The sequence below is a fragment of the Ranitomeya imitator genome, chromosome 3 (genome assembly GCF_032444005.1).
Source record: "Ranitomeya imitator isolate aRanImi1 chromosome 3, aRanImi1.pri, whole genome shotgun sequence".
NCBI classification, from domain to species: domain Eukaryota; kingdom Metazoa; phylum Chordata; class Amphibia; order Anura; family Dendrobatidae; genus Ranitomeya; species Ranitomeya imitator.
In genome coordinates, this window is record NC_091284.1 from 168,394,669 (window position 1) to 168,422,252 (window position 27,584).

A 27,584-nucleotide genomic window follows, 5' to 3' on the forward strand; every position below is an offset into this window, starting at 1 on the left:
CCTGCACACCGAGGGTGGTGTTGGACAGTGCAAATCGCTGCAGCACAAGCGGTTTTGTGGTTAATGGACCCTGCCTAACGCTATCCCTGCTTCTGACAAAGCGGCAGCAACCTCTCCCTAAGCTCAGATCAGCAGCAGTAAGATGGCGGTCGGCGGGAACGCCTCTTTATAGCCCCTGTGACGTCGCAGACAGCAAGCCAATCACTGCAATGCCCTTCTCTAAGATGGTGGGGACCAGGACCTATGTCATCACGCTGCCCACACTCTGCGTTTACCTTCATTGGCTGAGAAATGGCGCTTTTCGCGTCATTGAAACGCGACTTTGGCGCGAAAGTCGCGTACCGCATGGCCGACCCCGCACAGGGGTCGGATCGGGTTTCATGAAACCCCGACTTAGCCAAAAGTCGGCGACTTTTGAAAATGTTCGACCCGTTTCGCTCAACCCTAGTCCTCACCCTTTTCCCCTCCGAGACCTATTAGTGATACTGCTCTTCAGTGGACATGCAGAGGTTTTGATGCACCCTTGCCGCGGCTAAGAGTTTGGTGCACTGCTACACCCCATAATTTTGCATATTGAGGTCCTTTCCCTGCTTCTGATTGACAGTGAACACTTTCCAGAGTGCACAGACACTGCCTGAGTGAACAGACACTGCCTATGTGCACAGACACTGCCTATGTGCACAGACACTGCCTATGTGCACAGACACTGCCTATGTGCACAGACACTGCCTAGCCCAACCACATGCACAGCATCAATGCCGGCGTGCACAGCGTGGGCAGGTGCGTTCTCCTCCCTAACTCATCTCTGCTGTACAATGGTTTCCGATTAAAGCACTTACTATATGGAGTAAGGTTAACTTTATTAAACAATCGAGCGCTGTTAATCAGAAGAGGAGGAAGGCACTCAAGATACAAAATGAGCAGGCGTAACGGTGCACTGACCTCTTGGCTATACCAAACGTTGTACCAAAGCCCCCCAATTTCAGGTGAATTAAAAGTAATTCCCTCAGGCACTGTACCAATAGCATGTACACTGCTAGTATGATTTGTACAGGAACCAAGTCCCCTATATCACTGGCTAGAATCATTGAAAACTGATCTTGATGTGACGTAATCCCTGTAACTTCACAATAGAGTAACGCCTCAAAAAACAGAAATATAGTGTAAATTTCAAAATCTATAGGACAAAAAAATAATGCAACAGTCATTGAGCATTGGAAAAAGATTCAAAAAAATTGTTCAATTCCGTCATAGTAATCATGTAAATATCAAAATGGTCAGAGATTGGCTGCAGTGGTCACACGTAATTGCTAAAAGAACACAGACGGGGAGGACCTAGGAAGGATTCGCTCCGGCATAGCAGGGGATTGGTAAAACGAGGTTTAGGCATTAAAAAAAAAAAAAAATTATGGGGATGGACAAACCAAGAAATGTTCCTACAAGACCGACTAATTTCCAATTTAGGGTACCGTCACACAGTGCAATTTTGATCGCTACGACGGCACGATTCGTGACGTTCGAGCGATATAGTTACGATATCGCAGTGTCTGACACGTTCCTGCGATCAGGGACCCCGCTGAGAATCGTACGTCGTAGCAGATCGTTTGAAACTTTCTTTCGTCGTCTAGTGTCCCGCTGTGGCGGCATGATCGCATGGTGTAACAGATATCGTATACGATGTGCGCATAGTAACCAACGGCTTCTACATCGCACATACATCATGAAATTATCGCTCCAGCGTCGTACATTGCAAAGTGTGACAGCAGTCTACGACGCTGGAGCGATATTGTTACGATGCTGGAGCGTCACGGATCGTACCGTTGTAGCGATGAAAATTGCACTGTGTGACGGTACCCTTAGTTGACAGATCAGAATTAGACAAGTGCTCCAAATATTTAGAAAATCTGGCTCTTCATTGCTTTGCACGCTATATCAGAATAGTGGTCCATCTGCTGCCTCAGTCATGCCCCGTACAGTCCTGAGGAACGCTCAGAGCCGTAGGGTGCACGGCAAGATAACACAGATGACCTTTTCTCTATACATGAAATTGGATCAGCAATAACACCGTATCTGCGTGTTCTGTGGTTATTACAGGAGACAGAAAGTAAATGTTAACTCTACAATTCCCTTCCTGCAATTCTCAAGCGATACTGGCATCAATACAGCTCTATTGCAAGAACATCTTTGCAGAACTCTAGTAATTAAATATAACTTGTCACCAGATATACTGGATATCATTTTTTATATTTATTATTTTTTGCATTTAAAGGGTTCGACCATTACTTTTATTCTGATGGCCTACCCTTAGGACTCGTGGGGATGAGACACCCCAAAAACCTATTTACCGTACGTTCTCCTGCGCTGTATGGAGATCGGGTCGGTCTAGTGACCGTGGTTTGGGGCCTCTCTATCCCTTCCCCCAGCTGCTGCTTGCTGTCCTCCTTTTTAATTAACGTGGTTGACATCTTGTGGCTCGCACCTGTGCACTATGCTTTGCCCTACTGCAGGCAGAGCCGAAAACATAAGTGCACATGCACCCACAGTAGATCAAAGCATAGTGCGCAGGCGCGAGCCGTGATTCTGTCTGGCAATGTGGATAACATAAGGCGTTATTTACTTCAATTAAACAGGGAGGATGGAGAGGCCCAAAACCACACCGGACTGACCCAATTTCCATACAGCGCGGGAGCACTTAAAAAGGGTTTAGGGTGGTAAACAGGGGGAGTCAGGGGCTATATAAGCATTTATGGAGCGCAGAATAGACACGGAATAAGGTCATAATTTTAGTTCTTATATGACAAAACCAGCCACAGCTTCCGTTTAGGCTATGTGCACACATTCAGGAATGTCTGCAGAATTTTTCTGAGCAAAACCGGACTCCCTGTGCAGGAAATACGCTCGTGTTTTTTGCGCTTTTTTTGTTGATTTTTAACATTTTTTTCTGGAGCTTCCCAATGCAATATAGCGGCACAACCGCAAAAAAAACTGCAAACTTAATGAACATGCTGCGTTTTTTTCCTGTGAGTTTTTTTTTTTTTTAAGGAAAAAACGCAGCATGTGCACAAAAATTGCAGAATGCATTAAAAATGATGTGATGCTTAATGTACCGTAAGCGCTTTTTAAGCATTTTTTGCAGCGGAAAACCACTGAAAAAATGCGGAAAAAACGCGAAAAATCTTGAACGCGTGCACATAGCCTGAAAGCTGCCTTGGTGACGGCAGCAAAAGTATAAATGTCTAAAATCCTCTCCAATAAGGCACTCCTATCTATGTGCACACAAATACCACAAACTATAAAAAGTAGTGTATAATATATGTATATATACAATACCTCACAAATTAAAGAAAAATGCTGGGAAGAATCTACTTTGTCAATGAAAATGAGCAATTGATTATTAAGGACGGAGAAAAGATCCTGCACCTGCAACATTCACGAAACATCTGCACAAGAGCCAGTGCGCAGTCTTGCGGGGAAGAAAGCCATCTGTAGAGTCTGCTTAAGCTTGTGAGCACTGTACGACATGCAGCTTTGGGGGGCACCACAGTCTGCTAAACCGCAAGTTACAGGGGTTTTGCCCTTTTTTTCTTATGCAGTTCCAGGAAAGGTTTATTGCATGGCTTCACGTAACATATATAAAACCAAAAATAACAGGTTTTATAACAAGTCAATATACAGTCATTACAGGTTATGGAATTGTAAAATTGTATGCACATAAGGTCAAAAAATCTGTCACCCCCGGGACGTATGTGACCTATTAATATGGGCATGCAAATGATAGAAATGTTACACTAGTCCTACCTGTATGCCTCATATTAATGGTCTTTTTGTTGAGAAATGTTGTATTCTCTCTTCATGGTAATGATTTATTCCAGACTCCGGGGCGTGCCATGCTTGTAAGAAATCCCTGCCTCCTGTCCTCACTGTAATACTTGCCCCCTCCCATCAGGGTCAGTTACGGCCCCAGAATCCCACGCCTGCGTCCTGCACTCCCTCAGAAATACATGCCTCATACCTCCTTCTGTGGGCGCTGCACTCAGGGCTCTTTTGCACAGGCGCCGGTGAGTCACTGTGACCTCTGGTGTGTGCGCCCATAAGGTGCTCTCCCAACTTACTCCCTGCATAGTCATCAACATGTACACATGGTTCCTAGCAATGACTGTGCAGGGAGGAAGTGGGGAAAGTACTTAAAGGGACACTGTCACCTGAATTTGGAGGGAACAATCTTCAGCCATGGAGGCGGGGTTTTGGGGTTTTTGATTCACCCTTTCCTTACCCGCTGGCTGCAATATTGGATTGAAGTTCATTCTCTGTCCTCCATAGTACATGCCTGCACAAGGCAATCTTGCCTTGCGCAGGCGTGTACTATGGAGGACAGAGAATGAACTTCAATCCAATATTGCAGCCAGCGGGTAAGGAAAGGGTGAATCAAACACCCAAAAACCCCGCCTCCATGGCTGAAGATTGTTCCCTCCAAATTCAGGTGACAGTGTCCCTTTAATGGGCGCACGCCGGATATCACAGCGACAGGGTGAGGTTTTAATATTAAAGGTTAGGACCATCCCGAACTTGGGTCACATTGAAGCTGGTGGGATGGTTTTTACACTTTTACACTTTTTTTTTTTTTTTTTTTTTTTTTTTTAATCAAAAACGGTTTACCAAGTACCTAATGTTATTTTTATTCACTATTGCTTTTAATTATTCACTTTCAGCATGGTATTTTTTCATTTTGTTTCTGCCTTGCATTTTGTCTTTTATGCCTCTGTTACCTGCCTGTTAGTTCTTAGTCCGATGTCCAAAAATAATAAAAGTCCCAGAAATAAATAACCCATGTAAAGTCTAGAGCTCATACTACTTCTACATCCCGAACCTCAACATTGTTACCATTGAAGCAGCTACTGAAACAAATTCTTGGAGAATTGGTACAGGATGGTGCAGTGTTTCCGGAAGAAAGTGGACATGTTTTTCTAATCCCATATGACATCATACATTTTTAATAGTGAATTTAAAGCATTTTTTATTTTATTACACTTGCATCAAGCATCAATTATGTCCCATAGAAAAACCTTTGGAAGAAAAAAATGCCACGCCATAGTGTTTGGAGCTTTATATCTAAAACATTTGGCTGCATTTTAGCCCCCAGAAACAATTGCAAAAAAAAAAAATATTAAAACAAAATGAAAGCTATAAATATGCAAAAAGTGTGTAAAAAACTGTAGTAGATAATCCATGAAAGAAGAGCGAATTCAGATGCAATGTATTAAAGTAGTGGGAAAAAAAAGTGCTGTAGCATTTTAAAAGTGCATATAACGTGTGGCCGAGGCAGGTAAAATATTCAGAGAGGCACGCAGGCATTTCAAGCATGTCCATGCAAGCATGAAAGGTTTTGGCACGGCCCCATCAATGGTTCAACCTCACTTGCACTGCCAGTTGCTTTACACTAAGGAATGTTACCGTCTCCTTCGGAATATAAACTAGAAAATTGATAGGCCGACAAATGGCATTCAGACAAAACAAGAAAACTTTTCATGGGAAATCCACGGCCGTGCCACAGGTAACATAATACATGGGGCACACATCCCAAGTGTGGATATTACGTGTGTTCATGGGAAAAATATGCAGGAAGGAATCAAACAAAAATGTAAAAAACAGAACCATTAACATCTGAGATCGTTATTTGCAGAGGCAGACATTTAACCCATTGATCAACTTCAACCCTGCATAAATTTATACCTGTAAAAAAAAAAAAAAATGACTTGAAGTACAAGGAAGACTGTGCCTCGCCTTCAAGGGAACCTGTCACCCCCCCAGGTCCCTTTGTAACTAAAAGAGCCACCTTGTGCAGCACTAATAGTGCATTCTGACAAGGTGGCTCTTTCAGTTCTTGTTCCTGCCACTACTGAAAGAATCGTTTTTGAAATTTGTCCCACAGGGGCAGGTCTTTCCCCCTAAGGCTACTTTCACACTAGCGTCGGTACGGGGACGTCGCCATGCGTCGGCCCGACGTACCGACGCAAACTGCGAAAATAATGAACAATGGGGGTAGCGGATGCAGTTTTACAACGCATCCGCTGCCCCATTGTAAGGTCCGGGGAGGAGGGGGAGGAGTTCCGGCCGCACATGCATGGTCGGAAATGGCGGACTCGACGCACAAAAAACGTTACATGTAACTTTTTTGTGCCGACTGTGCGCCAAAACACAACGCATCCGTCGCACGACGGATGTGTAGTGTGGCAATGCGTCGCTAATGCAAGTCTATGGAGAGAAAAAAACGCATCCTGCGGGCACATTTGCAGGATGAGGTTTTTCTCCAAAACGACGCATTGCGACGTACAGCAAACAACGCTAGTGTGAAAGTAGCCGTATCCAGACGCACCACAGCCGTCACTCATGGCCGGGTGCCGCCTCCTCTTCCTTCATTAGCGTCCTCGGCGATTGCGCTGTAAGTTAAGGGCAGCGCAACTGCGCAGATGCCGGGAATGCTAATGAAGGAAAAGGAGGCGGCGTCCGGCGCACAGAGGCCATGAGTGACGGCTGTGAGGCGTCTGTTTTAGGGGGGGAAAGACCAGCATTTCTACTTCATTTTTATTTAGCGCTTTTATCATCTTTACAAGTGGGCGTGGCTCACAGGGTAACAATTCAGAACAGTCCAAACACACGCCCCAAGAGATTCCAGTGAGCCATGCCTCTTTGGCAAAGACCATAAAAATTAGCACTAAATAAAAAAGGCCTACACCTCAGGCGCTGTATGGTGGCTAAAAAAAAAAACAAAAAAAACAAAATTAGAGCAAAAACTTGCTACAAAAGGTGACAGATCCTCTTTAAGGCCAAAAAACAGACGTCAAAACCAAGAAATAGGGGTGTAGCTTTCATTAAGACCTGAGGCCAGGGCACCATGCTAAACCTGTCGTATGATAGGTCCCATATAGATTTCCTTTAGATATTGCTGTAATCTGTTCACGTTACTCCTGTGCCTTGAATTAGGCCGTATGCCGATGTCCAGAAGAGATGTAACGGAGCTTCAGCAATGGCTAATCACATACCTCATAGAAGCTAAATATTTAGAAAGGCAAAGAAGCAAAAAGTATTCATCGTAGCGCATTACTTTTATAGACTGTCCATAATAAAGGCGTCAATCAAACCTAGAGGTGAAGAAAACAGTTGTGGTTCACTCAGCAAAACCGATTAGGTGGGAGGTTGTCAGCGGCTGCCGGAGACAGATCCTCTCAGCATTTCAGATTCTTTAGAGGAAACGCATGTCACAGCTTATTAACAACTAACACTATACATGCTGCCAAGGGCTCGGACATCGTAATTACCTGACCCTCTGGTTTGTTAGCACTAATTGATGATTATTTTTCCATCCACATTGGTTTCCTGGTGAAGAGCAGCTGCGGTAATGTCAGCAGGCTTTTTGGGGTATTCCTCAAATGCAGTGGTAAGAACCTACCAAAAGGGTCCAGTGAACCAGCGACTGGCCAGTAAGGATCATTGATGGATTATGTAACGAATTGAAGCCCCCTGATCTGATCAAAGGGGGCTACCAGAGCACAAACTGCTGACTATGATGGAAAGGTGTCACAACACAATACACCACTGCTTACTAGGTGTGTAGCAGAACAGGGAGAGACGCCATGTTGAAGACTTGCCAATGCTGAAAGCCCATACAAAGGCTTAAATAGATTTCAGGCATCTAGGGTGAAAATTAATTTGTATTTCAGAACACCCCTTTAAAGAAAGGCCATCAGTTTTAATGTCTGCTAAATTGAGACAGAATAAGCCAAGCATCTAATACATGACAACTGGACAATATAGCAATGGAGGAAGACTGGCCTGACCATGATCATGTTGTCAGCATGGTAAATGCCCGACGCTTACATAAGGAAAAGATGGCACTAGGATGCACTACGGTAAGAAGGTAAGCTGAAGGAGCCGATGCGATACCCAAGGGATTCATTACACAAAGGATCTATCATGGGAAGATACCAATGCAAACAAATTCCAAGTTTAATCCCTAGTCCAGCCCTGGCGGGAAAAAAAAGGATATGCAGACTTCTGATGGCGCCAAGGGTTGTACCTGATGCCCCATGAAGTAGAGATTCAACCACCACTGACTTATAGGGAATCTATCACCAGGATTTTGCTATGTAACCTGAGAGCACCATAATGTAGGGGTAGGGATCCGGATTCCAGCGATGTGTCACTTACTGGGCTGTTTTGCTGTTTCAACACAATCAGTATTTTACCTGCAGGAGATTGTCACTACAGGACAACTGGCCTCGTGCCCCCTAGTCCAACCCTTCCAACAGCTCTGATTAACAGCCCGCTGTCACTATACAGCACTGTTCTGTCCATTCCAGTAAGGACAGTGTCGCTCATATTATGCATTGAAGTTTAGTACTATAGTATTTGGTTTGCTGTGATATAGCACCATCTAGTGGTGGTTAAATTTATAGTCTGTGCCTTAGTAGCAATTAGAGTGTTGCATTGTGGGATTGTACCAAGCAAGGTATGCTGGGAGAGGGAAACTCCATTATTTTCTGTGTACTTCCTGGGACACACGTGCTCATGTGCTGTGCTGGAACCATCTCACTTACTTGCCATCCTGGTTAAGTTTATCCAGTAAGATTGTTACCTCTGTTTTTGTAATATAGTGTTGTACAGAATGAGATTTACTGTATGGCAGCCAGTACATAGGAAATGTATTATCAGAGACTTACTGCATGTACAGTAGTTATATACACAAGTTGCATCATACTGTATACTTTCTCTGTTAGTTGTAAAGTGTCAGCTGTGCTATTATTTGGCCAAATACTTATGTCATTTGTATTCTTATAGTTTTACCGCATTTGCAATACCTGTTTACCAATAAACAAGTTAGACTACAGAGAACAGTCTACTTATTTGGAGGACAGAAGTGGTTTATGCTGTATGTTGGATCACACACCGTATCAACGTGTATGGAGACAGAACAAGCATACACAGACAACTGCCAATAAGTGGTGAGGATGAGGTTATACATGGCTCAACACTCCAAGCTCTCCTAAATCTGTAATAGAAAAAAACTGTGATTCTATCATAACTAGATGGTGGCCCGATTCTAACGCATCGGGTATTCTAGAAAGTGTATAGTATTATATACCACAGCCCACGCAGTATATAGCGCAGGCCACGCAGTATATAACACAGGCCACGCAGTATATAACACAGGCCACGCAGTATATAACACAGGCCACGCAGTATATAACACAGGCCACGCAGTATATAACACAGGCCACGCAGTATATAGCAATGCGGGCACCATATCCCTGTTAAAAAAAAGAATTAAAAAAAATAGTTATATACTCACCTTTTGGCGGCCCCTGGATGCAGCCCAGGTCTTTAGCAATGCTCCTCGCGATGCTCCGTTCCCAGTAATGCATTGCGGCAATAACACATGATGATGATGCGGTCTCCCTAGACCGCTACGTCATTTCCGGTCATTGCCGCAATGGTTTCTTGGGATCAGAGTGTCGCGAGGAGCGGGAAAGGCGCCAGAAGGTGAGAATACAATGATTTTTTATTTTTTTAAATTATTTTTAACATTAGATCTTTTTTACTATTGATGCTGCATAAGCAGCATCAATAGTAAAAAGTTGGTCACACAGGGTTAATAGCGGTGTTAACGGACTGCTAAACCACTATGGGGGCATTGACTGGAGGGAAGTAGGGAGGGGGCAGTGACCAATCAGCAACGCAGGATTTCCGTGACAGACAAACAGACGAAAGTGACCCTTAGATGATTATAGATAGACTAGATGGTGGCCCGATTCTAACGCATCAGGTATTCTAGAATATGCATGTCCACGTAGTATATTGCCCAGCCACGTAGTATATTGCCCAGCCACGTAGTATATTGCCCAGCCACGTAGTATATTGCCCAGCCACGTAGTATATTGCACAGCCACGTAGTATATTGCACAGCCACGTAGTATATTGCACAGCCACGTAGTATATAACACAGAGTCACGTAGTTTATAGCACAGCGAGGTAGTATATTGTCCAGCCACGTAGTATACAGCACAGAGCCACGTAGTATATTGCCCAATGACGTAGTATATTGCCCAGCCACGTAGTATACAGCACAGAGCAACGTAGTATATTGCCCAGCCTTGCAGTATACAGCAGAGCCACGTAGGATATTGCCCAGTGACGTACTATATTACCGAGCCACGTATGTCAGGTTAAAAAAAATAAAAAATAAACATACTCACCTAACGATCCGAGGGCCCCTTGTAGTTGAACATACTCACCATTCTGGTCGCTGCTCCTCAGCGTCCCGTCTCTCCGCTTCCTGGGATCCAACGGCGCTGTGCAGATGGGCGCGCGGCTGCCGCCATCTTGCGTTCCCAGGATGCTATGCGAAATTACCCATATGACTTAGCGGTCTCGCGAGACCGCTAGGTCTTATGGGTAATTTCGCAAAGCATCGCTGGGAAAGGAAGATGGCAGCAGGCGCGAGCGGCTGAGCGGACAACGGAGGGTGAGTATAGCAGGTTTTTTGTTTTTTTATTATTTTTAACATTACTTTCTTTTACTATTGATGCCGCATAGGCAGCATCAATAGTAAAAGGTTGGGGACACACAGGGTTAATAGCGGCAGTAACTGAATGCGTTACCGCCGGCATTAACCCTGTGTTAGCGGTGACCGGAGGGGAGTATGGAGCGGAGCGCCGGGGACACTGACTGCGGGGAGCGGAGCGCCGGCCACTGACTGCGGGGAGTATAGAGCGGCCATTTTCTTCCGGACTGTGCCCGTCGCTGATTGGTCGTGGCTGTTTTGCGGCGACCAATCAGCGACTTGGATTTCCATGATAGACAGAGGCCACCACCAATGAATATCCGTGACAGAAGGACAGACAGACAGACGGAAGTACCCCTTAGACAATTATGTATATAGATTGTTGCACCCATTAAACTACGGTAAGTAACACATCACTGGAATCAGGGTCTCTGTCCCTACCTCATGCAGTTTACAGATTACGTTTCAAAACCCTGCAGACAGAATTGCTTAAAAGCCATAATAATCCTTTATAGTCATAGTCACCACAACATAGCTACTGTTTTAATATATTCATGATATAGAAAGAAAAGTATACTGACCATGTGCGGATACGGGTACTGGAGGATATGACATACGTCTGCCCCCTGACCCAGTTACTGTGCTTCACTCAATGAGCACCCTGTTATAGGACACCAGCGACTGTCACATCCATCAATAACCTGCGCCGTACCACACCTCCCAAACCACAGATGTGGAGCTTTCTGACCTCTCTTGTCAAAGGAATCATAGAAATGTGTGTGGGATCCCAAGCAGCACCATGTTTGTTCCCCTGTGTCCATGCATAATAGTTATATAGCATTCTAATAGCCGGGCGCATTAGCCCCACAATAGGCCATTCTGCTATCTGATACCAGCGTAGAAAGGAGCTATTGGGTGCCAAAAAGGGCCACAAGACGGCTTCTTGGTGACGGCATACGCTGCATTCACATTCAGACTGCCACAGATCTGGAAGTCTTATGCGCTGGCAGTAATTTAATAGGCATACAGGAGAGGAACATAATGGGATAGCGGGGCTTGGCATTTACAAGGAAATGTGAGAACCTCAGTCTATATATGTGGGAGCCGAGATTAAAAAAATAAACCGTCAAGAATGGCAAAATAAATATACTGCAATACACATGATGTGTGTTTGATGACAGCTGCTAAAAACATACCGCTTAATTTGTTTCAGCAGGGCATATGCTATGTTCAGTGTTTCCTTGCCGCCTAAACTAATATTATTCTGCACTTCATCACAACGCAGTAAGACTCTGACCCAAAAACATGCTGTAATTGGGCTCCTGCCCAATGCGTGGAGATACCAAGGATTAGTGCCACCATGTACAAATATCACACTACAGGGTGTAAAAGCACTGCAGTGTTCATGCTCCTGGAATTTGGGGCCCTAATGCTTTCCTATAGAATAATCTTCCCTACTACCTATCTGTCTGTTGTTATCACAAAATGCAACCTTTGTATTATACAGATGAGTGCTATCCGTGTAAAGATCGGAACGCACACCGACCAACGTAACAATACGATATTATTTATTATGCTTTGGTTATATAGCGCTATCTTATTCCGCAGCGCTTTACATACATTATCATAGCTGTCCCCAATGGGGCGCACAATATGAGTTCCCTATGAGAATACCTTTGGAGTGTGGGAAGAAACCGAACATACAAACTCCTAGAAGATGTTGTCCTTGGTGGGATTTGAACGAACCCAGGACGCCAGCGCTGCAAGGCTGCAGTGCTAACCACTGAGCCACCATACAGTGCTAACCACTGAGCCACCATACAGTGCTAACCACTGAGCCACCATACAGTGCTAACCACTGAGCCACCATACAGTGCTAACCACTGAGCCACCATACAGTGCTAACCACTGAGCCACCATACAGTGCTAACCACTGAGCCACCGTGCTAACCACTGAGCCACCGTGCTGATGACAATTCTTCATACAGACCAAGTGTGAAAAGAATATCCAAGTATTGGATGAGCATCACCTATACATGTTTGTGGAAAAAAATAAACGGATCCCGTACAGATCATATGTGTAGCATGCAATGTTTATGGACGCATTGCCATTAGTAACAAAGCAAATTGTATTTAATCATCTACATTTTAAAAAGTTGAAATATAAAAATGGAAAATGGATGACAATATGGCTGAAAATCAGTCGAGTTTCCAGGATAGAGCTCAGATGATTCTCCATAAGCCCCTCTGACCCCAACCTAAAAGAATGTCACTTTTCATTAACTAAGAACATTTGGTTAGGTATTGCAGTTTGGAAAGTGCTCAAACAGAAATGGATCTTTGGTCTTTTCTGACCAATAATCAAAATATAGAGTTTCATCCAGAAAACTCTAGACGATTTTTTTTTCCAATTCTCAACAGATTTTCATTCATGTGCCATCATTGTGTCCATTTTTTACATCCATGTGCGATCCGGTCTCCTACAAGTACATTAACCCCTTCACCCCCCTGGATGTATAGGTACGTTAAAAGTAGTGTCCAAGTCTTTCAGGAGGGCTCCGACGCTGAGCCCGCATCTTTCCCCGCACATGACAGCTGCTGATCCTAAGACCTGATATGAGTAGCACCGGCGATCGGATAATGGCAGCTTCAAGTCTCCTATGGAGACTATTTAAGCAAGTAAGAAAAAAAAAAAAAAAAGGTTAAAAACATAACAAAAAAAAAAAAAAAAAATTTCAAACCACCCCATTTTTACACCATTGAAAATAAAACAGAATAATAATAAAAAAAATACACATATTTGGTATCTCTGCATTCAAAAATGTCTGATATATAAAATTATAAAGTAAATCAGATCGATAAACAGGGGAACAAGGAAAAAAATTGAAACACCAGAATTATTTTTTTTAGCCGCCACAACATTGCAATAAAATGAAATAACGGGTGCAAACATTGTATCTACTCCAAAGTAGTAGCAATAAAAACGTCAGCTAGGGGTACAACAAAAAAAAAAAAAAAAAAAACTGACAGCACCAAATCACCAAAAAATGAGATGCTGCGGGTCTCAAAAAATGGAGAGCAAATTTTTTTTTCTTCCAAACTTTGGATTTTTTTTTTTCACTACGTAAATGAAGAACCTATACATTCTTGGTATCTGCGCACTTGTATTGACCTGGAGAATCATATTACTAGGTCAGATTTAGCATTTAATGAACATGGTATATAAAAAAAAAAAAACTCAAAACAATTGTGGAATTATACCTTTTGTGCAATTTCACAGCACTTGAGATTTTTTTTCCTGTTTTTCAGTGCACTATTTGGTAAAATCAATGGCATCATTCAAAAGTATAACTTGTCCTGCAAAAAACAAGCCCTCATATGGCCATATTGACAGAAAAAGAAAAAAAGTTATGTCTCTGGGAAGAAGGGGAGCAAAACGAAAGTCCAAAAATGGAAAGTCGCAAAGTGAAGGGGTTAAAAACACGTACATGATCACATACGGTTTCGTAGGTTTATAACAGAAATCTCGCCGTTAAAAAAAAAAAAAAAAATTGGTTGTCACTGATGTTCAGTGTGGAATCCAACATTTTTCTCGCACCCAAAGAGTTGTATGCATGAGTCTCCTCCGAGACTCAGATGAAAGTCGTCCATGCTGCGATTTTTCTCTCACAGACATTTGAACTAAGAAAAAAAATCATTCATATAAAAACCGCACTCTTGAATAACAAGGGCAAGATACATCCGATTTTTGTGCTCGTCTGCATAGGCCCTTAATATCGGCCAATCATCTGATATGGGTGCATGAGTCAATGGTGAAAAGGCCATTTCTTCTATGCCAAGGTACTAGGAAAGCAGCATTTCATTGTGCAACCCTAGCCCCCCAGACTCCTGTCAGTGATCGGTGGGACACAGCTGGATCTTCTGGTGTCCAGTAGTCAGAATTACCTCATAACACAATGGTATGTATAATGGTCTTCAATGTGAAAATGATGCTGTAGAGCTGGATTCAGGTGGACGTCATACTTACTCTGACTAGTGAAATGCTTGAGAACAATTGTGGATATTAATCCTATGACTTATTATTCACCCAAATTCTTCCTGCTTTCATTGGATTCCAGATGCACTTTGCAGATTGTATAAATTCTTAAGTAATTCACTACTGATTGATTCAATAACTCAGCACGGCACAAAGAGGTTCTTGACAAGTGGACTCCTGAAAGTCTCACCACAAGATCAACATCATGCAAATAACCTAGAACAGTTGGAAAAGTACACCGAGGCTGAAGGGGACCAGGCTTACAATAGTCATCCATTATGCAGCCTGTATGCGGCCTCCCGACAGCAGTAAAGCTCAGATACACCCAGCAATATCACAAGACATATTTTATATCGATGATATCGCCTGCGGCACTGGAAATCCTTCGGCAGCCTCTTTCTCTGCACACAGCAGAATCTTTAGGCCGTCGTTGGTCTGCTGACACGCTCCCTGGGTTAGTAAGAAAACATCCCATTGCAATTCGCCACTGACCGCCTAACACTGTTCCCCAGTCACAGGTCACTAGCGACAGGGTATATGTTGATGACGTCTATAATAAAATCCACAACCACATTTTTCTTATAATTGTTGTACATGGGATTAGTTTACACATTTTAACTCTTTAATGCAATCCAACCATGTCAGATCCTAGAGGTATCATTGTGTTCAGGACAGAACCAGCTTTACCGCTTCTTTAAAAATTACGGAGATGCTGAGCATTTCCACTGAAACCTAAACATGCCCGCAACTATGACGTAGACTTAGAGGAGTGGCGCCCTGAGACCGACGACTGTGACGGACGGCATTGCTTTGTTTATTTAAGGTATTTGTGCCTCAGAAGCCATCACAGATACATATGAGCAGCAGATATGAACCTCTAAAGGCCCCTCTGCACCAGCCAATAATCGGCTAAACAAACATTCATAAGAACGCTCATGGCCGGGAATTGGCCTGTGCAAACATGGCAGCAATCAGCCAACAAACAAGCCAAACCCTCATTAGTAGTCTAGTCAGGTTGTTTTGGGGGGCAAACAGATGTGCTGACAATAAGGGGCCTGTGCAATCGTATTAAATAGAAATCTGTTTCTACAAACCCACCATTACCTAAACTTCCAAACAAGAAAATTCAGCCGAAAAAGGACTCTCCTTAGCAAGTCATTGACTCAAATGCACATGAGGGTCAGTGATGGCGTCAAGTGTCTAAAGTCATTCTTTGCAATGCATTATGACTGGCAGTTTATGGTGGTACCACCGATTTGGGCTGGACAACACAATGTCAATTTGTATCCTAAAGACGTCACCTGAATCTGGTGGCAAGTTGGCCGTTAATGAAAAAAATAAATTATGGCAGCATTTTGATTCCCCTGAGCTCCCAGTTACGGGAAGGCAGTCACGTGACCGCATGTAGTATTGGCATAATATTGGTCATGGGCCGACTATACTCCGACACTTCGCTCAATAGAAGAAAAATTCTCATACATGTGGTCATGCGATCACCAGCTCACACCGGGAATGCTGCACTACCATTGACGGCAGACATTTGTCCCAAGCCCAGACAAACCCACTCAACATTTGTCTTTTATATACTATGCAGACCTAGAAAAGAAAAGTGAGATTACTGCCCGTTTTCTGCCGAGATAGCAACTGTGCATGAAACGAGCCTTCGTGATCATGACTCATTGTTGGTAAATCATATGTATGTTTTGGTGACTTTCCAAGCGCTGCACGTGATTTTAGGACATTTCCCCGTCACTTTTAGGCACAGTGTTTTATGGGAAACAGAAAACAATTCTGGCGCCAAACCTGACACGTTGTGCCCATGGTATTTTGTAAGGAAATTAAAATGTAGCAGGAACAGTGAGGCGGTATCCATCAAAGCCAACATGCATTTCACAGATGTAAAGAAAAATGCTTTCTCTCGCCGATATGAAATCATTATGAAAAGTAACGTTCAGCTAAAGCCTTAATGTAGCTTGTACAATTTATGCTCGCCACTTCAGCTAAGAGGATTTAGCGACTTTCATGTTTAAATAAGCATTACATGATGAAAGCCAGGCAGTGTTAGTATGCAGAGCCCTAAGATGGATGGCAGATGGCACTGTAGGTCATAAGAGCTCCTAAAGGTTTATGTTGGCTCATCAGAATATTAGAACGATGGGCACAGATTGATGAGAAACCCTGCACAAGAAAAATCAGGCCGCCTGTATTAAGACAAAGCCTACTTAGCATTTGCAGGGTTGCGCACCGTCCAGAAATTTCAGGACAGTCAGTAAAAATAGGGCACTTTTTGTTCAGTCTTTGATAAAAAATTAAGGAGTCAGTGATATTTTGAAATTGAAGAATTGTATGCAAATTATTTTGACTGTAATTATCATTATTTTACAATTTACAGTGACTGCAGATGTCTCATATCAGAATTATGGGCTGCAGACATGGATCACTTATAATAAGGCATATAAGGGCTCAATCAGAGATCTGGGACAACTGGTCCAAGCACGGACCACTAATAGATGAACTGGCCGTGACTCTCCCATCCCGAGAGTGACAGCTTCAAGCTAATCCGTACATTGCACGGACATCTGAATGAGCCTTAACACTATTCAGACTATCCCTATGATAACAGATACAACTATAGGCCACAAACCAGCATGGCCCACGAATTTCCATTGTATTAAAGTCTACATTGTGAGATATGTGTTTGCTTTGAGTTTCCTACTAAAACAAGCCTGGGGAAAAGAACACAATAGAAGTTTAGAGACTCTTTTCCGCCATGCCAATCGGAGAATTAGCTCTGGAGAATGGGTTTGCTCCAGTTGGTTTTCTGGAAGTTGTGACCTGCTGGATTGGATTGATCCAGTGTTTGCTAGTCGATCTGGAAGTGACAACTCAATGTACGTCTACGAGAGCCAGAACATGACTCTCATACTTACATTATGAGCTTTGACCGTTATCCTTGAGGTCACAAGATGACATAAGGGGACCAGAGTGGCGCTGAGAAAAGCTGAAGACAGCGGATGGCGAGTATAAGACTAACAGCAGAGAACTTATATCAGTGGCACCACTCCTGTGCTGAAACTTTAAAAAAAAAAAAAAAAAAAATGATGGAGTGATGCTTTAAAGGGAACCTGTCATCAGAAAAAAAATGCTACTAACCTGCAGATATGGGATTAATCTGTAAGTAAATAGTGTTACTAACCTGCTCGGCGCTTTGACTTAGCCGAATGCTGCAGGGAGAAAATGAACTTTATTTGAGAGACAACCACGAGACATGCAGGCGCGGAGACTCAAACATATTATATAAGCACACCGAAGGTACTCTGTTAGCACATGAGCATGGTTGGAAAACGCCTTATCCGTGCATGTTCAGAATTACGGTAATCAAAATGAAAGAAAAAAAAGCCCGCCCAAGGTTTTAATTGTTAAATTAAATGTTAAAAATGTTGAAACTTCTGGAATGAAAATAAGAGCAAAAACAGTTCATTACTTGTAATAATAAAGAAAACAACTGCATTAATTCCACAGTAAAGGTATAAATCACATAATTGCTATGAAAAACGAAAACGTAATTATGGTACTATTAAAAGTAAGAAGAAAAAAAAAAAATCTGTACCATGTTCTACAGTTGAAAACAATCGATTGCTCTCAGTAGTGTTAAATTCACATGAACTTTAAAAAAAAGTCCAACTTTCAACCAGAAAAGCGGGACGATTTTATTCTCATTTGTCATTGGTATGCAAGGCGCTATCCGTTTTTATACAGCAGACAAGATCAAATACAGTTTCCCATGCTACAGAATTGCAATGTACATGTAAAAATCAGCACCGTGTGGAATCCGATTTTCATCGCACTCACACAGACTTGAATGGGCAAGTCTAATCTGACATATTTCTATTTTTCGTATGCACATTCGGTCAGTGAAAAACAAAAATTTAAATAAAAAAAAAAAAAAAAAAAACCTTGTCTCCACTGAAAAGGTTTTTTTAATGGACAACACTCGATCGAAAATACAGTCGCCTGAACTTGGCCTTACTGAGGGCAATCCAATGATTATAGTCAATCCTATTTCCAACATTAGACCTGCCTGCAATGTCACACTTAACTACAACTAATGAAGTCAAAAGAACAGCAAAGCTTCCTAAATCAGCGTATTTACATTCTAACATGACAGAAAATATGCATTGTACACAAGGCCGCTCTTTGAACATCAGGCGTTTTACGACTTGGGGTGAGGGCTTCACCTCCACTGCAGTGTGACTCACAAATCACAGTTGTCAATTTGCTTTGAAATGGAACCTCAAGTCATTACAGCTAACTAACATTTGCTCTGGGCCGGCATCATAATTTACAACGGATGTCTCCTCTTGTAGCCACACTTCATGAGGCTACATAAACTGGTTCAGCGGGTCCTGTGAACTGAAACAATTAGCAGCACTTACCCCAAGAAAAGAAATAAAAACACTTTAGACTTGATGTTTTAGCCTTTGTCAGGCTACTTCTCTTCCTTGCTTGTCCTCAGCATCTTATCCTAGTCTCAAGGAGCAACTATGCCAAGTGCCCTACCTTATAGAGGGTGGGCAGGATCGGGACTGGCTCCTTCCTGGAAGCAGTGTTGGCGTCAGCAAATGTTATCCCAATAATATATCAGATTATCACAAACTATATTTTAGGGTGGCTTCTAAACACTATTCTAGTTTATCTACGCATGGGGAAATATGTTCCCAATATTTGAAAACAACAGTCAAAGGACAGGTTCAGGAGGAGGAGGACAGAGTAGTGTCACTTGGCTTTGGCAGTTAGTAGGTCATTGGTGACTTTATTTAGGGAAGCTTCAGTGGAGTGATGAGAAATGTGAAAAACCCAGAAGCAGGTTTGAAACAAGTAATTAGTTAAGAAAAAACATAAAATGTATCTATTTTGCATACATATACAGTTCATACAAAAATTATAAGGCTCTATTTAACGAGGTTGTCCAATATTAGGACAACCACTTTTGATAACCCACGCTTGGCCTTCATAAAATAAAAAAGCCTATACTCACTTCCTGTGCTGGCGCCGTTCCCACGATTTCGGCACTTGATCTCCCAGGCAATCATGTGCAGTTGTGACACGTGACACCGGCGTCCAATCAGCACTGCGTCACTGTCCCCGCCTTCTGTCGAATTAAGCATGAAGAGGAAGTCAGGGATCAACTGCAGCCCAGACATCCTCTTCATTTCGACACGGTGGGAACAGTGAAGACAGAGCTGATTGGGTGCCAGGGTCACGTGTCACAACACTATATGGTAGCACCAGGGAGAGCAAAGGAAGACACCACGGGGAAGGCGTCGGGATGGGAGGCGAGTATAGACTTTTCTTTATTTCATAGGGGCCAAGCGTGTGCTATGAGAAGGGGGTTGTCCAAGTCCTCCTTCACACGTCTGTCTCCAGTACTTGTGGTATCTGCTTTTTTCACAGATGCCACACATACTCATAGCTTATGGGGCTATGCACATGTCTGTGTGTGTCCATGCAAAACACATGGAGAAAAGTCAGTTTTTTCCGGCAGCACAGATGACAAGGGCCAATTACAAGTTTATGGGTCCATGAAAAACACAAACACCTCACGGACAACATCCGTGTACAATCCGAGTTTGGTAGGTGTTTAATATTGCAAAGAAATGACAACTTTGTAATTTATTTCATTCTTTGTCCATACTGGAAAAATACTGATGGTAAAAACGGACACAAAGAGGACACCGGTAACGTTTTTTCATGTACCTGTTCTATACGGACGTGTGAAGGAGACCTGAATCTGGTAGAGGATTTACCCCTGTAAAGTATTAGAAGCACTTCATCAGGCTCCTAATAATGTATATAATGATGTATCCTATTGTTACTGCAGTCATCTGGTGTCACTCATTTCCGCTGTTTGCTGGTATCATGCCCACATCAGCATCACTGACAAACCAAAGCGAGCATGCAGGAGGAGAAGCAACCTATCCAACCTATCCAATTGATAGGTTTAATGTAAATATATCTCTTAGACCTGAAGAGCCTGGTGTACCTATTTTAAAAATCTAAACCAGAATGAATGTTCCTGATAATAAATAATGCTCATTTTAAGTCCAGCTATTCTACAGTGCTGAGCACAGCACCGTTATGCAAGGGTTGGATCTGATTATCGGATCGCACTCGGCCATGCTAGTAAATGAGTCTGTGAAAACCAGATGTCATCTTAGTGCAATCGATTTCTATGGACTGACACAATGGGGAATTTTAAGTTGTTCTTCTCCTCATCTGAGAAAATCGGATCACAATATGATGAAACTCTGATCGGAGTGTGATTATCATATTCTCAGATGAGAGAAAATACGCTGCTGTGAGCCTTATAGAATTAAGTCTAATGTGACCTCTCTCACCACCTATTACGGTCAGGCCACCAGCCAGTAAAATGTAATATAAAGGGCACAATAAACTGATAAGCGGCCGAGGAATGTTAGTTATTGTTCATAAATTTATGAGATAAAAGCAAACCTCTACAGCCCAGCTACTAGAGCCTAATCCTAGCAAACATTAGGTAAGTGAACATTGCTGCTTTATGTAGGTTTGTCTGAAGCCCCAGGCCCGGCTTTCCTTCCACCAGAGAGTAGTTGCAGGTCACCTTTGTGGTTTTACAGAAACCAGCCTGGGAGCTGGCTCATTGCTGGGTGGCTTCATTCTTTTCATTCTCTTTTAGGCATTACTACTAATCTCTAGCACCTCCTCAAACAGCCAGAAATAAAAATAACAAAGCCCCTGTGTCCGGCTGACAGACGCGCAGTTTACTCAGCTAACTCCAACCCTATACTAAAAGGAATCTGTCATCGGTCAGAGCTCTTCACATAAGCACTGGACAGAATCTCGCCTCCTAACCTGAATTTTCCCATAAATGTTCTTATCGGTGGTCAAAATTCTACACTCTACCATTCAGGAAGCCCTCGCGGATAGTCAAGTGATTGGAGGGCATGCCCAAGTCAAGGGGGAAGGAGAAGTATGCGATGGTGACGGTGACTGAAGTAAAGGAGCCTATAGGTAAGTACGGTATATTGTGGTTAGAAGCAAAATATGCTCTGCTATTAAAGGGAACCTGTCACCCCCAAAATGGAAGTTGAGCTAAGCCCATCGGCATCAGGGGCTTATCTACAGCATTCTGGAATGCTGTAGATAAGCCCCCGATGTAACCTGACAGATGAGAAAAACAGGTTATATTATACTCACCTGGGCGTGCGGTCCAATCCAATGGGCGTCGCGGTCCGGCGCCTCCCATCTTCTTACGATGACGTCCTCTTCTTGTCTTCCTGCCGCGGCTCCGGCGCAGTCGTGCTTTGTTTGCCCTGCGGAGGGCAGAGTAAAGTACTGCAGTGCGCAGGGCCTCTCTGACCTTTCCCAGCGCCTGCGCACTGCAGTACTTTGCTCTGCCCTCAACAGGGCAGACAAAGTACACCTGCACAGGAGCCACAGCGTGAAGACAAGAAGAGGACGTCATTGTAAGAAGATGGGAGGCCCCGAACCAGACCGCGACACCCATCGGACCGGACCGCAGCGGGACCGCCCCTGGGTGAGTATAATCTAACATCTTTTTCTCCAGAATGCTGTAGATAAGCCCCTGATGCCGGTGGGCTTAGCTCAACTTCCATTTTGGGCGTGACAGGTTCCCTTTAAGAATAGTAATCAATTTTTCATGACCCAGAAGACGACAAATTAAGTGCTGAGACTTCCTGTGTGGTGACTCTTTTGACCTTCCCAAATCTGTGACACATCCGTTTTTCTCATCTGTGTATTGTCCATTTTTTAAGACCGATATCACAATGAAGCATAACGTTTAATGGATCCATTTACCGTACAATTTTGTTTTTGTTTTTTTAAAGTAAGGCTGTTCACATGTTCAGTTCTCATCCAGTATTATATATAAAAAAAAAAAAAAAAAAAAAAAAACAGAAGAAGCTAAGGTAACGATCTCACCTACAGATCAATGACGGCCAACAACAATTTGAAAAGCAAGTACGTTGGGTCAACATGCCCAGTATCGTCCTCTTACCGGAGATTAGCTGTGCCAGCCATGTGTCGGAGTGGCCTATTCCTCTCTACTCACTGGTAATACGGTAATGTGTCACTATAATTATATTATTGCGGATACCTTTCCATATGGGTTTTATGTACTACATATGTCCCATAATATATTATATTGGTCAAAGAATGAAAAGAAAAAAAACGTTTTCATTCATAAATATGTAATAAAGGAGGACAATGTTTTACAATCACTTTACAGGTAAAGAAATGATATACGTGGAAACTCTTCCAGTGTCTGCCTCCATTCTCTATTGTTCACGAGACCATATAATATTGTCGTTATCAGCACAATAATGTCTGGGCCTATACTAAAGGCCCCTTCACATTAAGCGACGCTGCAGCGATACCGACAACGATCCGGATCGCTGCAGCGTCGCTGTTTGGTCGCTGGAGAGCTGTCACACAGACAGCTCTCCAGCGACCAACGATGCCGGTAACCAGGGTAAACATCGGGTAACTAAGCGCAGGGCCGCGCTTAGTAACCCGATGTTTACCCTGGTTACCATCCTAAAAGTAAAAAACAAACAAACAAACACTACATAATTACCTACAGCCGTCTGTCCTCCAGCGCTGTGCTCTGCACTCCTCCTGTACTGGCTGTGAGCACAGCGGCCGGAAAGCAGAGCGGTGACGTCACTGCTCTGCTTTCCGGCCGCTGTGCTCACAGCCAGTACAGGAGGAGTGCAGAGCACAGCGCTGGAGGACAGACGGCTGTAGTCACCGCTCTGCTTTCCGGCCGCTGTGCTCACAGCCAGTACAGGAGGAGTGCAGAGCACAGCGCTGGAGGACAGACGGCTGTAGGTAAGTATGTAGTGTTTGTTTGTTTTTTACTTTTAGGATGGTAACCAGGGTAAACATCGGGTTACTAAGCGCGGCCCTGCGCTTAGTTACCCGATGTTTACCCTGGTTACCAGTGAAGACATCGCTGGATCGGTGTCACACACGCCGATCCAGCGATGTCAGCAGGAGTCCAGCGACGAAATTAAGTTCTGGACTTTATTCAGCGAACAACGATCTCCCAGCAGGGGCCTGATCGTTGGTCGCTGTCACACAGAACGATTTCATTAACGATATCGTTGCTACGTCACAAAAAGCAACGATCTCGTTAACAATATCGTTATGTGTGAAGGTACCTTTACGGAAGAATTACACTACCGAATTCTGCGTACTGCAAACTTCAAGCCTGACCTCTACAGGCTGCTAACTGAAAGCAATCTACATTACTGGTGTACATGTGATAAATACACTGTACTGACATCCTAACACTCGCAGTTGTGTGACTATCTAATCGTGGTGGTCTGCTGGACACAACTGATGGCTCTACCAAAGGTCACCTTAATAAGGACCAACTCACTTCACTTCAACTGATAAATCTGTTACCACCAACACTGTCCTCCCTCACACACAATCTCAAGATACAGATCGTAAATTAGAGATGGCCCAAGCAGTCCACAACTAAAATAATATGAGATTATGTGGCTTTATCACGTCAGGGGTCACAACCATGCCAAGATCATCTGAAGTCATTGTCTCATTGAAACACGTCTATAGTGCGCACGTTGAATGAACAATCGAGAAGACTTGTCTCTTCTTCATTCTAGTTACCAGCCAAGAATGATACAGGGAAAATAGATCTTGGTACCGTGTTAGCCAGTAGACAGAATAAATATTTAGATTTGAGAGTCCTCAGTGGTATATACTTTGTAATGACTAACTGAAAAGATGGTAACCAAAGCAAGCTATGCCTGATGAAGAGACTTTCTTACCATCTTTTCACTTAGCCATTAAAAGACTCTCAAATTGTAATATTTTCCCAGGTAAGACACTAGACAATAAGAAGTTCTAGAAAACCACATACCACGGTCCACACTCTTCTATAACGCAATCCAACTGATCTAAAATGATGGAATCAGATTTTTGATCAACTTTCCACTCACTTCACTGACAGATTCTGTAGAAAATGGAACAAATGGAGAATGATGCACTTTGGCGACAACTTAAGCCCCAGAGACTAGAAGGATATTCTGGTGAAGCTGGAACGGGTCCTGTTCCTGTACAGTAAACTTAAAGGGAACTTTTCATTTGGGCAGCATGGTGGCTCAGTGGGTAGCATTGCAGCGCTGGCGTCCTGAACCCAACTCTCACCAAGGACAACATCTGCAAAGAGTTTGTATGTTCTCTCCGTGTTTGCGTGGGTTTCCTCTGGGTACTCCGGTTTCCTCCCACATTCCAAAGACATACTGATAGGGAACTTAGATCGTGAGCCTCAACGGGGACAGCGATGATAATGTAATTGTAAAGTGCTGCGGAATATGTTAGCACTATATAAAAATAAAATATTATTATTTATTATTAGATTCATACGGATCAAACGACAGGCAGCATGAATCAGACTCTGAACTGCTGGGATATATCAGGGGAAACACACTGATAAAACCCAGCTGGATATAGTAGAGACCTGACTACTCCAATGGGGTCCCAAACCAGAGTCTCCAGGCTCCAGCTGATTGACAGGGCTCTCTCTATGTAGACACATGGAAAAGACCTGTCAATTAACTTGAGAGGGGCATGGAGACGCTGGCTGGGGACCGCATTGGACTAGTTGGGTCCATAGTGCCCGGCTTACTCTAACTGCAGTGTCTCAAAGTAAAAAACATATCTTGCAGCAATGAAGCAGCCTTTCATAAACCAGTCATACAGGCAGCATGAATCTTATCATCGGCGGTAATCTGTCAAAAGGTTTTTTCTATGTAATCTGAGAGTAGCATAATATAGGGGCAGAAACCCTGATTACAGTGATGTGTCACTTACTGGGCTGTGTTTTGCTGTTTCGGTACAAGAAGTGTTTATCAGCAGGATATTATCACTACAGGACAAGCTGCCTCGTGCCCCCTAGTCCAACCACGCACCCAGCACTGATTAGCAGCTCCCTGTCACTATACATTATACACACAAAGCTGTGGTGTGGGCGGGGTTATATACATCTGCAGCGGAGAAAACCGTGACTATCGCTACTGCTGCATCCAGTAAACTAAGCGATACATCACTGAAATCAGGGTCTATGTCCCTGATCATGGTGCTGACAGATTACATAGCAAAAACCTGCTGACAAATTCCCTTTAAGGAAGTCCAAAGACTACTACAAAAGGAACATGAAGCATAACAATGCAATTTTAAGCAAAGGTCTTATAGAATGGTGATCCCATAATGCTTTATAGTTTAAAATTCAAATACTGTGGTCTGTCGAGCAAAATTCACACTTTCTGGGTATTTAAAGGGAACCAATCACATACACACAAGCAGAGGACCTGTCAGTCTAGCTGAGTGGGCAGAGAACAGCTGGTGGGGACCTTCCTTTAGGACTAGTCACCTCATACCCAGGTCACACTTTCAGCAATGTTTCTGCTATGGAAGCGCCTCCAGAGTAAAACATATGTCTGTAGATCAGGAACCAGTCTCTGATTCAGGGAGCATGAATCGGTGACAGGTTCCCTTTAAATACAGCTGGTTCTCAATAAGAAGCCGCAGAACTTTGTACAATCTGTACATCATGCTGCTCAGCTGAACAAAAATTAGGACAGGGAGATATTCCCCATTTCCAGTAACTGGTCGTGTAGGAACCCACTAATACTGCACAAAAACATTCTACTTGGCCTAATGATATCACAGCCCTTCTTGGGGGCTATTATCACGCCTGAGAAAGTCGGGGGGCCATTATCACACCCGAGGAATTCGGGGGGGGGGGGGCTATTATCACACCCAAGGAATTCGGGGGGGGGGGGGGCTATTATCACATTTGAGGAAGTCGGGGGGGGGGGGGGGGCTATTATCACACCCAAGGAAGTCGGGGGGGCGCTATTATCACATTTGAGGAAGTCGGGGGGCGCTATTATCACACCCGAGGAAGTCGGGGGGGGGGGGCTATTGTCACGCCCGAGGAGGTCAGTACAGTGCGTCCCAAGAATGCTCTTTACTAGAGAGTCTGAGCTGTCAAGTGACAGAAACAAACTTTCCAGTGGCAGCCCCACTACAGACCGCTCTTTAGTTTGCTGATCCGTCACCACAAATATGTTAACAAACTGCCCATTGTCCACTGGCGGCATCCACTCCTTTCCCACAAACCTACAGCAGAGGTTCCCATAGTTACCCGCTTGTCTATTTACCACCTAAGCGATCAAAGCCAGCGTGCAGCACACACAAAAAGCTGTGCCAGGCTTCCTACAGGGCAAATGCCCGGCCACTAATTAACTAATATACTTTTGCATATGGATGCACCGCTCACGTTCCCCATTCAAATAAACATCAGTGTCACCGGGGAGTCGTCGGCTAGTAATGGCTGATAATGGGGACATTCATCATATACATCTCAGCGCACATTAACCCTGCATACACCGGCTATTCACTCACAGCCTACATCCATCAGTCGGGATGTGCCGGACATTATAATCTATAAATAATCATCTTTACTAGAAACAATCTGATATCGCAGGATATGACTGCAGGAACATGGCCAAAGCAAAGCACTGCACATAATCCATACATGTGTATCAGAAATAAGAAACTATACCGATTAACATGGACTGGGGTGGTCGGGGACTCGAGTAGTCGGGGTTCGGGGGTAGTCAGGGACTGGGGTGGTCGGAGATTGGCGTATTGAGGGACTGGAGTAGTCGTGGTTCTGGGTTAGTGGGAGACTGGGGCAGTCGGGGGTTCTGGGGCAGTCGGGGGTTCTGGGGCAGTCGGGGGTTCTGGGGCAGTCGGGGGTTCGGGGGGAGTCGGAGATTGGCGTATTGAGGGACTGGGGCAGTCGGGGGTTCTGGGGCAGTCGGGGGTTCTGGGGAAGTCGGGGTTCGGGGGGAGTCGGAGATTGGCGTATTGAGGGACTGGGGTAGTCGGGGGGTC

The 27,584-nt window shown here is 43.8% G+C and overlaps 1 protein-coding gene across 3 annotated transcripts in view; it reads right to left on the reverse strand.

Annotated features, from left to right (window-relative positions):
* MID1 (midline 1) overlaps positions 1-27,584 on the reverse strand; it is a 266,283-nt gene that overhangs the window by 237,923 nt on the left and 776 nt on the right. The window contains exon 1 of one of the 3 annotated variants that reach the window (XM_069761599.1): positions 19,031-19,103. The exons of the other annotated variants lie outside the window; for them this stretch is intronic. The gene's annotated coding sequence lies outside the window, so the exon portion shown is untranslated. Of the gene's footprint in view, positions 1-19,030; positions 19,104-27,584 lie in introns of those variants that run through there. 3 annotated transcript variants of the gene reach the window in all.